General features: G+C 36.0%; 1 pseudogene; it reads left to right on the forward strand.

Annotated features, from left to right (window-relative positions):
* LOC149160065 (putative CCR4-associated factor 1 homolog 7) overlaps positions 1-15,919 on the forward strand; it is a 143,252-nt pseudogene that overhangs the window by 112,247 nt on the left and 15,086 nt on the right.

The raw sequence follows: 15,919 nt of genomic DNA on the forward strand, positions 1-15,919 counted from the left end.
TGTTGTTTAACTTATGCATTTTCTTATGAACTACTTTGTATGAAATTTTATGAATCCTATTGAATCCGTGTTGTTGGATTAACTCATCACTTTAATTTGTGGACTATTCTGTATTTTATCTTGTGAAGTCATTCCTCTCGGGTGTTCCTTTCAAGATGCATACTATTACAAGTTTATAAGGGGCGCACTTCCTTTTCCCCTTCGTGTGTTGGAACATTCATGCATCACACTTGACTCTCCGCAGGGTTACACACTTGCTGTCACCCAAAGTTAGCTTAGTTACCTCTACGCACTACTGTGGTCAAGGCATTACACTACCACCCACTGCTGGGACTCCTACTCCAAACTATTTGAGGTTTAGTTGGCACTTATTATCAGGGAGATACCCTGAATGTTTTCGGGTCTAGCACTATCAATAGGTCCTAATACTAAGAAATATCATATTGAAGTGGCCTCTAGTGTCAATATTTCCTTTATCCATGGGACTACAAACAAGATCGCTCAGATTCTTAGGAGGCACAAGGTTTTTTCCACATTTAGACCCTTAAAAACCATTCATGGCTCCTTAAGATCCGTCAAAGACCTTGTGGATTCTATAAATGTGAAGGGTTTTCATTTGATTCCATGTTCCTCTGGAATCCCCTACACTAGAGAAATTGGTTGTTCCATATATCAGAGGATTTAAGAGCACATAGATGACTGAAGACATTATAGGAGTCACTCCTCTGCTTTGGATGAACATGCTAGAAAGACAAAACACCACATTTGTTTAGAGAATTCCCATGTCCTTGCTAGGATTGATCATTTCCATCATCGAAATTAAGGGAAGCCATTGAGATAGAGAAAAGATATAATACACTAAATAGAGATGATGGATGGAAGATCAAGAATTTGTGGGTCCGATCCCTTTACTCTTGGGTCCCTTCCCTTTTGTTATTCTCCCCTCCTTGGTTTCCTTCTCGTGTCCTGGTTGCATCTATCTGTGGATTCTTTTAGTTTTGTCCTATATATATATATATATATATATATATATATATATATATATATATATATATATATATATAAATGTAAGGATGGAAATTTATCTTAAAGTTTTGAAATCTTGGCGAATCTTCCTAATCCTTAGCATACAAACAATAACATGTTTAGCGATATGTTTGTAAAAATATTTAAATTTCTAATAATTTTATATAGTCTCTATAAACATTTCGGTACTTTTAAGGTAAGATAAGTTTATGATATAAAATTTGGGTGAATAATTTTTATGAAAAATGGAAATTGTTGAATTTTTTTTTGGGGAAAACATAGAACATTAGCCCACCTGCGAATATTAGCCCCTAAATTTTTCCCATATCTATATATATATATATAGAGAGAGAGAGACTTCCTCTATTTATCTCTGTAACTATTATTATTATTATTATTATTATTGTTATGTATTTGTTTATAATTTAATTTGTTCATCCTTTAGCTTTCTCTTTTATTTGTTGTTATTCATTAATAATTATTATAACTTCTCTTTTTAATTTCTTTTATTATATTTTTTAAATTAGGAATGAGTATAGTATAATTTCATATTATAATACAATAATATTTATAAGAATATTAATGTATATTTTGATATATTTATATTTTTAGTTCCTTCTTTGGTTTGGGTTAATTTATTTTTCTTTTTATTGTTTCTTTAGGAAATTCTAATTAATTAGTTAATTAACTTATTTATTAGTTTACTAAGATGATAATAAAAATAATAATAATTGTTTCTTTAAAAAAATAATAAAAAAAGAAATATATTATTAATTTAATTGATAATAAACTGTTTAATTTAATAATTTTAGACTTTCTATAACGTTCTATTTGATTATTATATGATTCATCTTAGTGACTGTTAGGATTTTATTGTTGCATCTCTATTATAAGTATATGATCTATTAATCTCACTATCCATCTTTGTCTTGATGATGAACCTTTGTAGGGGTTCGAAATGCATTGAAACTAAATCATCGATGTGATTTATCCGGAAGAGTTTTTGCTTAAATCATGAATCAAAAAAGCCTCCAATCTAATTTTTTTTAAATATAAATAACTCATACTACTGCTATTTAATTGAGTATATAAAAAACTGCATTTCATTGAGTAGATGCTTTGTATAAGGGATGTGCGAAAGTGATGAGAAGGTTCATTGTGCGGATGAAAGTTTCATGCTTTCATTTTGTGGATCTCTGCACTCCATAGTGAAGGCTTTCATTGCTAATATTTTAGTATCAAAACATAATCCATATTTGTTGTTCATAATAACATTTTTTATGCATATATTATTGATAATATTTTAATTGTAAATAATGCATACTATTTCTATTTATATGATTCATTGTGTAGAGGAAGCTTTCAAACCTTCCTTGTGTGGATCTCCACACTTTGGATTGAAGGCTTTAATTTCTAATATTTTAGTATTAAAAAATAATGCATATTTGTTATTCACAATGAATTGACTCACTTCATTTTACCATACAACACGGATTATTTAGCACTCTCGTCTATGTAAAGGAGCCCTAGTTCTTTCTGCGCAATGAAAGCTCTAGGAACTTTTGCAAATTTGTACTCAATAATGCCTTTCAATCAACTATTGAGTACACATTATAATTAAAAGATCCCTCCACACTTTTAATTCCACACAAATTCTACACATCCCTCATGTTTCACTCCATTTATTCTTTGCATAATGTCTGCACACGCACAACACAGTGCACTATCGGTACTAATCTTCCTTTTTTTGTGGCATATATTGTTATCTTGTTTGATTTACAGATGCTGATGACATTGTGTGGAATGAATATTGACATAAAATTTTTCTAATATTTTAGTAAGCGGTTGACATATAAGATATAATTCATAAAATTTTAATTGTAAATAATGATTATCTACCAACGTCATCCCTCTCCCCAAACTCCTCTACAAAAATTTCTACACACACTCTGTCCTTCGCACAAGGAAAGTTTTTAACATTAATTTCGTCCCTACCAAATAAAGTTCTCTGTGCACCCTCATTCTCTCATACAAACCCCATCATGCACACAGTAAAATATTTTCACAATGAAACATAATAATACTAATTCTAAATTTCTTCATAGTTAAACTAATTAAGGCTTCCTCTACATGTCGGTATAAATTTTTTCATACTTAAACTAATTTTTTCATAATAGTATTAATATTTGAGTTGTAAATAATACGTATCTCTATATTTCATTTTGCTTGAAGATCCCACAGACATATTAGTCTTTTATAGATATCAATAGTGATTTGAATAAAGGTTGTGTGGAGTGCGAATAAATTTCTGTACAAAACCACATTTCATTGAACAAAAGCTTTGTTTATGGTTATGTTCTTGAAATTAGGCAGATGTGTGGAAGTGCAGAGAGGTTCATTCCGAAGATTTGATCTTTAATAATTATGTCAATAGATGTTTCTTCTTATAAATGGTGAGGCCAAACTTTTTCTACCATTTTTCTATTAGGCTGACATCTATCTTGTTGTCTGAGAATGACATTTGTCATTTAGCAAGAATGCATGACCATTTATTCCCTCATGTTTCATTTCCTTCCTCCAGGGGTATCTATCTATCAATTCTTTTTCTGTGCATTCACTTCATGATGCACGATCAAGTGAACATTGGGTTCCATGAATTTCATTGGGTCTCTCTTGCATTGTCTGCTAAAAAATGACACTAGATTGACCCTCATTGGTACAAAAATTCTATGTTTCCTTTTTTTCAAATTTACAACCCTCTGTAAGGACATACTTGAGGGGGTAGTCTGCATTTCAATTTTTTTAATATAATGCCATTGAAATAAATTTGTAGCCCTTGTTTCTGAGCTGTTAAATTATGTAATTGTTATTGTTTTCATCCTCTACAGTGTCGGTAGCTGTCCTATGTATTGAATACATTTCATACTGTTTTTTGAAAAAGTTGTTAAGTAACCATCATTCCCACTAAATTTCCTAGATAGCAGCCATGATATTTCTATGCATAACTTTTGCATTATATTTGATGTTAATTGCAAATAAGGAAAGCTTAGTACTATAACAACCCTGGTAAAAATTCCTTGTAAAAATATATAAATACCACGAATGATGGGACACATTCCAAGCTGAATGGTGGGAAGGAAATCCTACTATGTGTTCATTTGGTTGTTTATGGATAAGGAAATTGGTAAAGGCAATGGCTAAGGCTTTGGAAAGGAAAAATGATACGTTTAGCACAATTATTTATGAAAATAATGGAAATTAGTGAAAAAAGGAGGTGAAAGGTCATAGGTTGCATGTGAGGAGGAAATTGAAGGTAAATAATGGAAACTGAAGAAAATAGAGGCCTTATTAATAAAAAGGCTTATGAGGATCAATGGGCAATACTTGGTTAGTTTAGCTTTGGAGCTCTTTCATTATTCTCTCTCTCTCATACTCTTGGACACTTAGAGTTTTCATGGAGAACTTGGCATTGGAGCAAGAAAGGAAAAGAAGGCAAGAGGAAGCAAAGATCAAGCAGGGAAAGGTAGGATCTGTTCACACCTAATCATCGAGATTGAGCAAACATCTGTAAATAATGTAAATAATAAATAATGGAAAAGGAAGAGTCATCGAGAGGTGAAACCCAAGAGTCACTCCCTCATGTATATAACTATGAACAATCTAAATTAAGAAACACAATTGATTTGAGGAGTTATCTCCTGGTCTGACATGGTATCGGAGCCAACACCATTTTTGGCTTCCCTCTCTACCTTGTGACTCCCTTATGCCATTTTTTGCATTTTTTCATATTTTCTCATCTCTATCATCATATTTTGTGCATTAAAATTATCTATAAATGCGTTGAACATCCACTGTAAGTCTTATTTTTCTTTTATTCTACTATACAATGAAATATATGGGAGATCATTGAAGACTTAGGAGTGAGTTTGTGCATTGCTTGAGAGTATGAAAGTGGAAGCGTGGTGTTGTGAATGTGACAATGTTGGGGTTTGCGCTGCAAGGTTCCCATATACCACTGTTGTATATACATTGCATCACAACCATTGTAGATTCCTGTGATAAAGCTTTGGGTAAATTTTTGCTAATTATTATATAGGTATCTTTCATTTTTTGAAGTTATTATGAGGGAAATCTAGAGAAAGACAAGTCTTTGACATGGAGGGTATATGTGGTGTGGGAACGGACTATAATGGGTTTTAGATGTAGATTTGTGTAGATGTATCTCTAGGTGGAAAAGTCTATTGTCTCATACGTTCTTTGTATACTTAATACCACTCCTTAATACCTTAATATTGCTCCTCCATATGCGTTAATCGCTCTCCATATGCGTTAATGTTGTCCCACTGTGGTTTCCTCACACTGACACCTCCCCACAGTAATACCTCCCATTTTTCTATATGCTCATTCTCCTGCACAATTGGCCCTCGTATTTTGTTATACCTCTGCGCATAGTATTTTGTTACGTTGAACCTTCTGGTTCATCACTCCATAACGCCTTCATAACATACCTCCCTCCTGCCATAACATATCCCCCACTGCCACGCCTCCATATGCTGGGCTACGTTGCACACTCACCGCTCCAGTTTCTCATATCACACATACTGATTACCTAAATATGCTATTCCATATTACCTAAATACATTGTTCCATATATATATACTGTTATCACCCAAAGAAACTCTCCTAGGTTGTATCTCAGAGATTCTTGGGAACATTACAAAATCAACAAAAATGTTGGAAAATGGTGGATGAATGAAAGAAATGTTGCATATTCAAGCCAGATAACCACTTCTACTATGCTTAACCCTAGACATGGGTGAACACCCCCAGACTACAAGGCTTTAGACCACCAATTACTCACAGTTTAAGGAAAATGTGATGATGGAGAATACTGACCACACCAACAGATGCACAGGACCCTGTGATGGCCAGCTGCAACTAGTAAAGAGGTCTGTAAATATGTTTCCTAATACAGAGACAAGATGATAACTCTCTAGCATTAAAATAATAGAAACCTGCATACAAATTCAATGATACATGCTAGATCCAAACACAGAGGTCGGATGATAGCCCCTCTAATGCTAAACATCTACAGCACATGAATAAATGCATAACAGGCACAGCCTGGAACAACGAAGAAGAAGTGGAAAGTGAGCAATTAATCAGCAAAAGAAGCTTGCATTAGATGAAAATGAAGACCAGACGCTTCAGGTATCACAGTAGTTACAGTCTCCAGAAGTTGAAGCTTGCAAAAAATAACATTCATCCCCCTATTACATTTTGTCTTCTGGATATATATATAGAGGTTATTTACAAAATTTCTCTACTAGGCAATGTGTAGAGGTGTCTTAATGGACCACCAACCACATTAATTCTTTGAAATGGGCTTCTGCTGCAGTTTGACTACTTTAATAAACAAAATCGACCTTTTTTGCTGTACATCGGTCCTTCTCTGAGCATGTGGAATATAATATGGAACATGCTCCATCACTGAAAAATGCTTGAACTACTTGAGGATGGTCCTTTTTGTCCTTCGGCCTTTCTATGTTGAATGTAGTAGTTGAGGCTTAACTGTGCATAGGCAGATTCTGGCTTCCTTCTTCCTTCGGGAACATGATACAAGTGAGGAGCATGGAGACTTCATGGTGGATGAGGAGCAAGACAAAGAAATATAACAAGCATTGGATCTAGCAAATGAATGGCGGGGATCAGTGGCGGGAGGAATCGGGAAGAAACGGGCAGAGTGAATATGAGCCGTCGGATCGTAGAGATCAACGGTGGAGATTGAATTGGAGGGGTTATCGGGAGGTAACGAGGATGGGCGAACAATGGCTGTTGGATCACGGTGGGCATGATCCAATGGCTGACGGGAGCGGAAGGTGCGCAAAGTTTAAATGGCGTGGATGGCGGTTTTGCGCAGCGGGTGGTTTCCCCGCACCGCCTACCGAGGCTAGGTGGTTTACGTACGCAACGGTGCGATCAAGTAATAAAGTGCGGCATGGCAGCCCAAAGCCATCACCCTCGCGGGTTAACATGCATGCAAGTCGCGCGATTGGGGAAAGCGTCCACCGTTGATCTCGCGATGGACGGACAGATGGAGTGGAACGAGCGTGAGGTTTAATGTGCAGGCTGGGGCGACGTGGATCATTAGATCGGGGGAATTAACGGCTGAGATTTCAAAAGTGACTGAGGGTTAAAATGACACGGGTTCATGTTTTAAGCGCCCAAGCTAAATAAACATGGTTTATGCGGGTTTTTTGGAATAAAACAGAAACAGCGGGGCTTAAAGAAAACATGGGATTAAACAGAGTTTTAAAGGAGAACAGGGAAAGCAGGGGCTATGGAGTTACAAGGAGAAGGGGGGGGGGAAAGGAAACCAACAGTTGCGAGAACCTTTCTTGGCACAAACCAATCATCAGTCCTGAATTTGACCTTTAAACACTGAAATTTATAGCAGAGCTAACATATACCACTCCCATATTACATATAACGTTGTTTGGTATAATGTTGTTCTGGTATTGCAGACTCCTGGTTAATTGTTAACCCCTCCCCTATATAAACCCTCCCCTAAACACTCCCTCCCCCATATACCACCTCCCCTAAATAATACCTCTGTTTTTAATATATCATAGTGTATTTTTTGCCACCAGAATTGCATTTTTTAACCACCAGAAGTGCAATTTTTTTATATATTGGAAGCATAGTACATTTTTAAAATGCACTCATTGATATCTATTATGGGAGTGGTTCCTAATGGGAAGGATAACTATCCAGAATTGTCATGGAATATCAAACACTTTCTCATTTCTAATAAGCAGTGGACAGGAGTTTGTGTTGGAGAAGGAGACAAAGAACCAAAAAAGCCTACCTCAGACAAGGAATTCACCATTTGGGAAAACAAGAATAGCAAGGCCTATGCCTTGATTGCAGCATATGTAAATGAAGAGGTGAGTCACCATATTTCACCACTTTCAAATTCTTTTGAAGCCTTACAAAAATTGAGGGAACTCTCTGACTCACACTGTGTGCTTGAAGTTGTTTAACTCATGATTAAATTGTTCAGCCTTGAATTACAAAATGATGATCCTCTTGCTCTTGCATCAGAAGTAAAATCTATTATGAATGATATCAAAGTCACTAATTTTGAACTAGACATTCCTATGATAGTTTTTTTCAAGGCACTTTATCCCACTTATTCAAATTATCTTGAGTCATTGTAAGAAAATGGAAACCTCAAAGAAATTACCTTTGACTCCCTTGTGAATAAATTTGTTGAGAGAGAGAAAGCTTTTGGGAAGAAGACAACTCCTCAGTCTTCTAAAGAAGCTGTATGTATTGCACATAGAGAGAAGAATCATGCTCAATATTCTTCCAGAGGAAGAGGTGGTTGAAGAGGAAGAGGAAGAATAAATTTCAGAAGTAGTTGGGGCATACTCTCTCAAGGAGAAAAGTCTGATTTGCATTGCATATGTTGTAATAGAGATGAACCACATGATGCATCCACATGCAAGTTGCCTTGGGATAGAATTGAGCATGAAAGAAATCAACCCAAAGGTGAAACTAATGAAAAAGAGAAAGGTAAAGCACTTGAATGCGCTCACTATGTTGTGGGCACATTGTAATATTCGAGTAAATGAAGACTTATTTAATGCTTCACTTGCTTCTTGGAAAAATGATTGGTTACTTGATTCAGGAGCAACTTTCCACATGACTTTTAGAAGATATTTTTTTGAAGAATTTGCTGACAATGTTGATGGACCAGTATACTTTACAGACAAATCAAAACTCAAGCCATCAGAGCTTGGCACAATCAGGCTCAAGTTGTCTGGTCTTCTAGACTTTCTTCTATATGATGTTTTATATCTCCCACACTTGAGGAGAAACTTGTTGTCCTTGGTCCAAATTCGCTAGCAAGGAAACTCCATTCATATGTTTGACGGCAAGGTTGAGGTGAGAAAAACATTAGATCACTTACTTGTCATGACGGGGATAGAAGAAGAAAGGCTTCTCAAGCTGCAAGGTACCTTTGCTCATGCAAAAAATTTCTCATATAATTCTCATTATGATGAACGCACATTTCCATCAAGTCTTTTATGGCATGCTAGATTTGGACACTTGAACTATGACAACCTTCTCTTGTTGAAGAAAAATGGTGTTACTGGTTTGCCTAGAATTCCTAAGAAACTTAAGCAATGTGATGCTTGCATTCTAGGAAAGCATAGCAAACAATATTTTCATGATTCACATTCCAGAGAACATAGAAAACTTGAGCTCATTCATTCAAATTTATGTGGTCCAATGGTTGTTCCTTCTACAAATGGAAATAAATATATGATGACATTTATTGATGATTACAGCAGAATGTGTTGGGTTTATTTGTTGAAGAACAAATCTGATGTTTTTCAAGCATTCAAGAACTTTCATACATGGATTGAAAATGATGCAAAATCTCATATTGGCTCTATTCACACTAATCATGGAAAAGAATACAGTTCAAATGAATTTGAAAACTATCTTCGCCAGCGTGGGATCAAACATCAAACAATTGTGCCTTATAATCCCCAACCGAATGGAGTAGCTAAAAGAATGAATAAGGCAATATTAAATATGGCACTTTCCATGATGTTTTTCAAGAATGTAAAATTGATGTTTTGGGTTGATGTAGTTCTATGTGCTGTATATGTAAAGAATAGATGTCTAGCTAATTCTATTAGAAAAAGACTCCTTATGAAATGTGGTATGGCCACATTCCTTTGGTAAAGCATCTCAGGGTCTTTGGTTCCACTGATTATGCCTTGATACTAAAGGTACATAGAAAAAACTTGGTGTAAGGAGTCATAAGTGTATCTTCTTGGGGTATTCAAATACCTCCAAAGAATATCATCTCTATGATGAAGTTAATATAATTTTTGTTGTATCTAGAGATGTAATCTTTCTTGAATATTCCAAAGAAGACAATATTGTCGAGCGGCAACTTGATCACTTGGATAGATTCGGAAATGCAAAATCATTTCAAGAATTTAATAATCAGATTCCACATCTTGAAGGGGGGATTCCTATACTAGATCAATAATTGGAATCTTCTTCTGAAGCACTCTCTCCCCCACATGAAAATCCAACCACTGATGATTCTTTTAGTGATGTGATTGACAAAATTGGAAGACTCTATCTTGATTCAGTCCCAACTCAATCAATCGAGCCACCTAGACCATCTTAGAAAGGTCTCCCAAAGTGATTGTCAAAGACACTTGAAAGTGTTCATCCTGATGAGGTTGGAAAGATAGGAACAAGAAATTCAACTAGGTAAAATGGAGGTGATGTAGATGATTCTCATTCACCTGTTGATATGGATGTTTCTTATGATTTTGAACTAAATTTGTCTACAGATTTTGAACCAACTTCCTTCAAAGAAGCCGCTTCTCATGATGAATGGAAATAAGCGATGCAAAAGCAGTATGATGCCTTGATAAAGAATGGAGCTTGGAAGCTGGTTGATCCTCCATTGGGAACCAAACCAATTGGCTGCAAGTGGGTCTACAAGAACAAGTATAAAGTTGATGGCTCACTTGACAAGCACAAAGCCAGGCTTGCGGAAAAATGTTTTACACAGATGGAAGGGGTCAATTATGAGGAGACTTTTGCCCCCACAACAAAATGGGATACCATCCAGACACTCTTTTCCCTAGTAGCTCAGAATGGTTGGAAAGTCCATCAAATGGATGTAAAAACTTCTTTCTTGAATGGAGATATAAAAGAAAATGTTTTTATGTCACAACCTAAAGACTTTTGTGTGAAAGGACATGAACATAAAGTATGCAAACTTGTGAAATCCTTGTATGGCCTCAAGCAAGCACTGAGATCCTGGCATGAAAATTTAATTGAGCATCTTCCGAAACTCAATTTCAAATATTATGATCTTGATGATTCAACTTTGTTTGTCAAGAAAGTTGGAAAAACAGTTGTATATCTTGTGGTATATGTAGATGATATTTTGATGACAAGGAACAATGAGAACTACATTGCATCCATAAAGAAGGAATTTAGGAAAGGTTTTGAAATGACTGGTTTGGGCAATGTTCATTACTATCTTGGTATTGAAGTAACTCAACATCTGAAGTCTATATTCATTTCTCAAAAGGAGTACATTGGAGATCTATTGAACACGTTTGGCATGACTAAGTGCAATCCTCTAACTACTCCAATGGAACAAAACTTAAAACTCACATCCGCTAAAGGAAAAGAATTTGAGGATGCAAAAAAGTATAGATAGTTTGTAGGAAGTCTCAACTACCTGACTACTACCAGACCAAACATTTTGTTTGCTATTGGAATCCTCTTGAGGTTTATGCAAAAGCCTTGTGAGGGACATTGTCCTGCTGCAAAAAGAGTTCTAAAGTACTTGAAGGGAACTCAAGACTTTGGACTCAAGTATACACAGGTGAGTGACTTCAGCTTGATTGGATACTTTAATTCAGACTTCGATGGAGACAATGAAACTAGGGTATCTACTTCTGGTTATGTTATGAGTCTTGGATCAGGAGTTGTCTCCCATAGATCACGCAAACAATCAGTTCCAACAGATTCCACAATAGAGGCAAAATATGTGGCAACAACTAAGGAAACAAAAAAAATTGTGTGGCTCAGGAAAATTTTGGAAGATTTACAAATAAAACAAGTACATTCAACTCCACTCATGATTGACAACACCTCTCTATTAAAGTTGGCCAAGAAACCAAAGTTTCATGATCAAATGAAGCACATCAATGCAAAATACCATATGATTCGACATCATGTTGAGGCAAAGACAATCCATCTATGCCATTGTTCCATTAATGAGCATATTGCAAACATCTTCACCAAAGTGCTTGGAAGAGAAAAACTTGAAAGATTGAGAACAATGCTTGGACTCACCAATATCCCTTCATATTAAGGGGGGAATGTTGATAGCTAATCATGGGGATTGGGTGAACATCTATAAATAATGGAAAAGGAAGAGTCATCGGGAGGTGAAACCCAAGAGTCACTCCCTCATGTATATAACTATGAATAATCTAAATGAAGAAACATAGTTGATTTGAGGAGTTACCTCTTGACCTGATAGGATCAAGAATCTACAATAGGCTCCAATGTAGGTATCGACTTGCATGTGTATTTTCCTTGCTACATTTGGCATACATGGTATTTCATGTGCTTCCTTGCTACCATGGCAATGGTTTTTCCAGGTGTGACAATATTTTTAGCCTAGCCTTTCCATTTCCTAATAGATTTGATGAGATTGGTTCTCTCGTTCAGTTTATGTGGGATGGTCAGATTGGATTTGAAGTCGAGTGGGGTGGATATCCGAGTTGACAAACACATGGTGTAGTGGTCCCTAAACTAGACTGAGGATGCATGAAGCCACTAGCCTAATAACCCCTGAACCAGAATGAGGATGCACGAAGCCACTGGCCTAGTAACCCCTGAACCAGACTATGGGTTGCGGTAAAGCCAGTTTGTGTGCCTCAATGGGTCTAAGAATCCTTGCTGATTAATGGAAGGATATATAGTAAATCCAAGAGGTGGATTTTCTCTTCGTTGGGCCTAGTGATTATTGGATGGAATGAATGATAAAGCCTAGAGATTATGTCTTGATGTGAGGCCTAGTGATCACTGGATCAGACTGCGGATGCATGATAAATCCTGAGAGACTAGGAGGCACTCAAATTCCTCATGGTGTAGGTGGAGAACTCTGGTGGTATTCACATTGATTGGTATTTTTTTGATGTTTTCTATGAGTCCCACATTCATGCTTGGAATATGGCATGGGGGTGATTGGTTAAAGAGATACTTGGGTCAACCAATCTATGGTCAGGTGGAACGTTGTAGTCGTATCACCGATTGGTTCATTGCATTGATTAATGAGAAATTCATTCCGTTGATTTTCATGTGTAAATTTGTTGGTGTATGTATGGATTTTGATGGATAGTATGTTTATTGTATTTATGTTCCTATTATGCTAGTTATATGCACATTTTATGACAACAACTATGTTTGGCTGTTATATACCTAGGGGGGAGAATATGGGGTACAAAGGGAGGTACCCAAGGGAATAATGTAATAATGGGATGGGCCATAGTAATAAATAAGGTGGTTAACCCGTATCATGTAAGGGACCACAAGTAGTTTGTAATAATGTAATGGGCCCATGATATTAGATAGATGGTATTGAGGGAACCATGGTAATAACCCATGGTATTGTATGTATGAGGCCTATATAGAGGCTAGAGATTCCACATTGAGAGATGTCAAGGATTATTGTATGAACATGCATATGGCTTGTGGAGTGTTCTCCTTCCTTAAAGAGTGAATGTATGGTGTTACCCTACCTTAAGGGTTTGATATCAATAAAGAATCATTTCTATCTATTTCGATCTTATTATTTTTGGGTTTATTTGCATTGTCTTATATTTTCATATCAGATCTATAACAAGTGGTATCAGAGCTATAACACATTTGCTGCATATTCATCTATTAAGTCATAGACACATTATCCATTCATATACAAGTAAAAACATGCTGAGAGCCAATGTTATAGCTTTGATACCACTTGTTATAGATCTGATATGAAAATATAAGACAATGCAAATAAACCCAGAAATAATATGAAATGATTCTTTATTGATTAAAACCCTTAAGGTAGGGTAACACCATATATTCACTCCTTAAGGAAGGAGAACACTCCACAAGCCATATATATGCCTCATACATACAATACCATGGGTCATTACCATGGTTCCCTCAATACCATCTATCTAATACCATGGGCCCATTACATTATTACAAACTACTTGTGGTCCCTTACATGATACGGGTTAACCACCTTATTTATTACTATGGCCCATCCCATTATTACATTATTCCTTTGGGTACCTCCCTTTGTACCCCATATTATCCCCCCTAGGTATATAACAAAATGACACGAGGAAACAATGATTTATAGTGATTCTCAGATAAGTATGAGATCCCTGCACTTAATTATGTTGTTTACACCTATAGGTTACATGTCGATATGTGTTTGATGAAATGTCTGTCATGGCTAGTAGGGGTTTGGTTAAGGTCTTGTTGAGCTTATTGCTTTTGCATCATTGTTTCCCTATACCTTTCTTGATTTCAAGATTTCATTCCATTATGGGCAGTGGCCTCGGCTCTGGGCCTGAAAAGTGGCTTAAATCCCAAGCTCACTAGCACAAAACTGGCAATTTTGTTCCACATTCACTAGCATATAGACTATGAGAGTGACTTTAGGTCTCTGTTCACTCCCTTGCACATAGCATGAGAGCGACTATGGCCTCAGAGGTCTAGAACAACATTGGGACCCAGGGACAGGCTGTTTGAGTGGCTAACTTGTCTCCTGAGGGTTCTGTTGATGATGTTGGATGACCATGTGTGATGTTACATTGGTTCCACTTCCTTAAGGTTACCTAGGAGGCCGAATCTAATCATAGTAGCCTCTTGTCTCATGTTTACCCCAGTTGGCATGGTTACTTGGGTGGATGTGGGTGGAGGGTGTTACAGAGTGGTATCAGAGCATGGTTCAACTCTTGGATTGGATGGGTTGAGTGTATTAGTAATTCATGCATGTCTCTTACACTTATATACTTGTTGTATTTGTTTGATGATTGATTAGGGTTGTAGTATGGTTATCATGGAGAATTTTATATTGATTTTGTGAAATGTATTTGTCATGAGTACATGACTGGTTGCATATGGTTATATGTCACCTACTTACATCCTTATATGTTAGGTTACATTTTTGAATATTTTGATTACATGTATCAGTCTTTTAGGTTGATTACAAGAATTGATCACTTATGCTCGCTACATGTGTTTATGTGTATGTGTAGTTGGTTAGGAATTTCTTATGGATATTGATGGTTATATGTGGCAATGTGTACAATGGAGTAATGATTGTTGTCATGCATGAGGTCATGGTTTGTGAAGTTGATATGGCCATGCATTGATGACCAAAATCTAGCTAGAATGATGTGTATATGGTTTAGTACTCATGTGTTATATGTCTATATGCAGTTGTTATGCATGTATGGTCTTGGTTATAGTTTGAATAGTAGGTCAAACATGCCTTGTGAAGTCATTGTATGAAATTTAGGTCATGATGATGTTATTGGTATGTTATGATGCTAATGTGTTGAATGAGATAAAGCAGAAGATGCAGATCATCAAAGTATAGTTGCAACATCAGACGTTGAGGCAAGAGCATGTCGTCAAACAGGTTTGTATGTTGGGCATGTAGGTATGTAGGTTAAGGAATTTTATATGTATTAATTTTATATACATTAGGTTTATGTACATGTCTTTTTCTGTTATGGTTACACTCATGATGGATGTTAGTGGATTAGTATAGTCACATGCATTTGTGTCAGATAATCAAGAATGATGGTAGCTTGTGGCTGTATACATTATTGTTGTTGTTTTATGTTAGACAACTTGATGATTAGGTTATATGTTGTTGATGACCATGATATATAAAGTATTGTTGTTATCTGATAATCACTTGATGAGTAGGGTTATTTCATTGAGATCTTGATGTTGTAATTTGGATTGGTCATATGTGTGATGGTTATGTTCATTGCATTGAAGATCTTGATGTTATATGTACTGTTTTAACCTAGCTTGACCTATGCAGATCATTATGGTTGCGATATTTAGGTATGAGACGCCATATTTGTGATATGGTGTCGTACTAATATAGGTTGATCGTACATATGTGATTGTTATGCATGAGCAACAAATTCTTATGAGCTTATGATGTGAACATGTTAGTTAGTTATTTTTATGGATATCATGATTTATGTTTGAGTTGATATGTTGTGAAGTTATATTGTGCTAACTAGCT

This window comes from Pinus tabuliformis, chromosome 5_2 (genome assembly GCF_031772625.1).
Source record: "Pinus tabuliformis cultivar Carrire ecotype Pingquan chromosome 5_2, CPIR1, whole genome shotgun sequence".
Lineage (NCBI taxonomy): Eukaryota > Viridiplantae > Streptophyta > Pinopsida > Pinales > Pinaceae > Pinus > Pinus tabuliformis.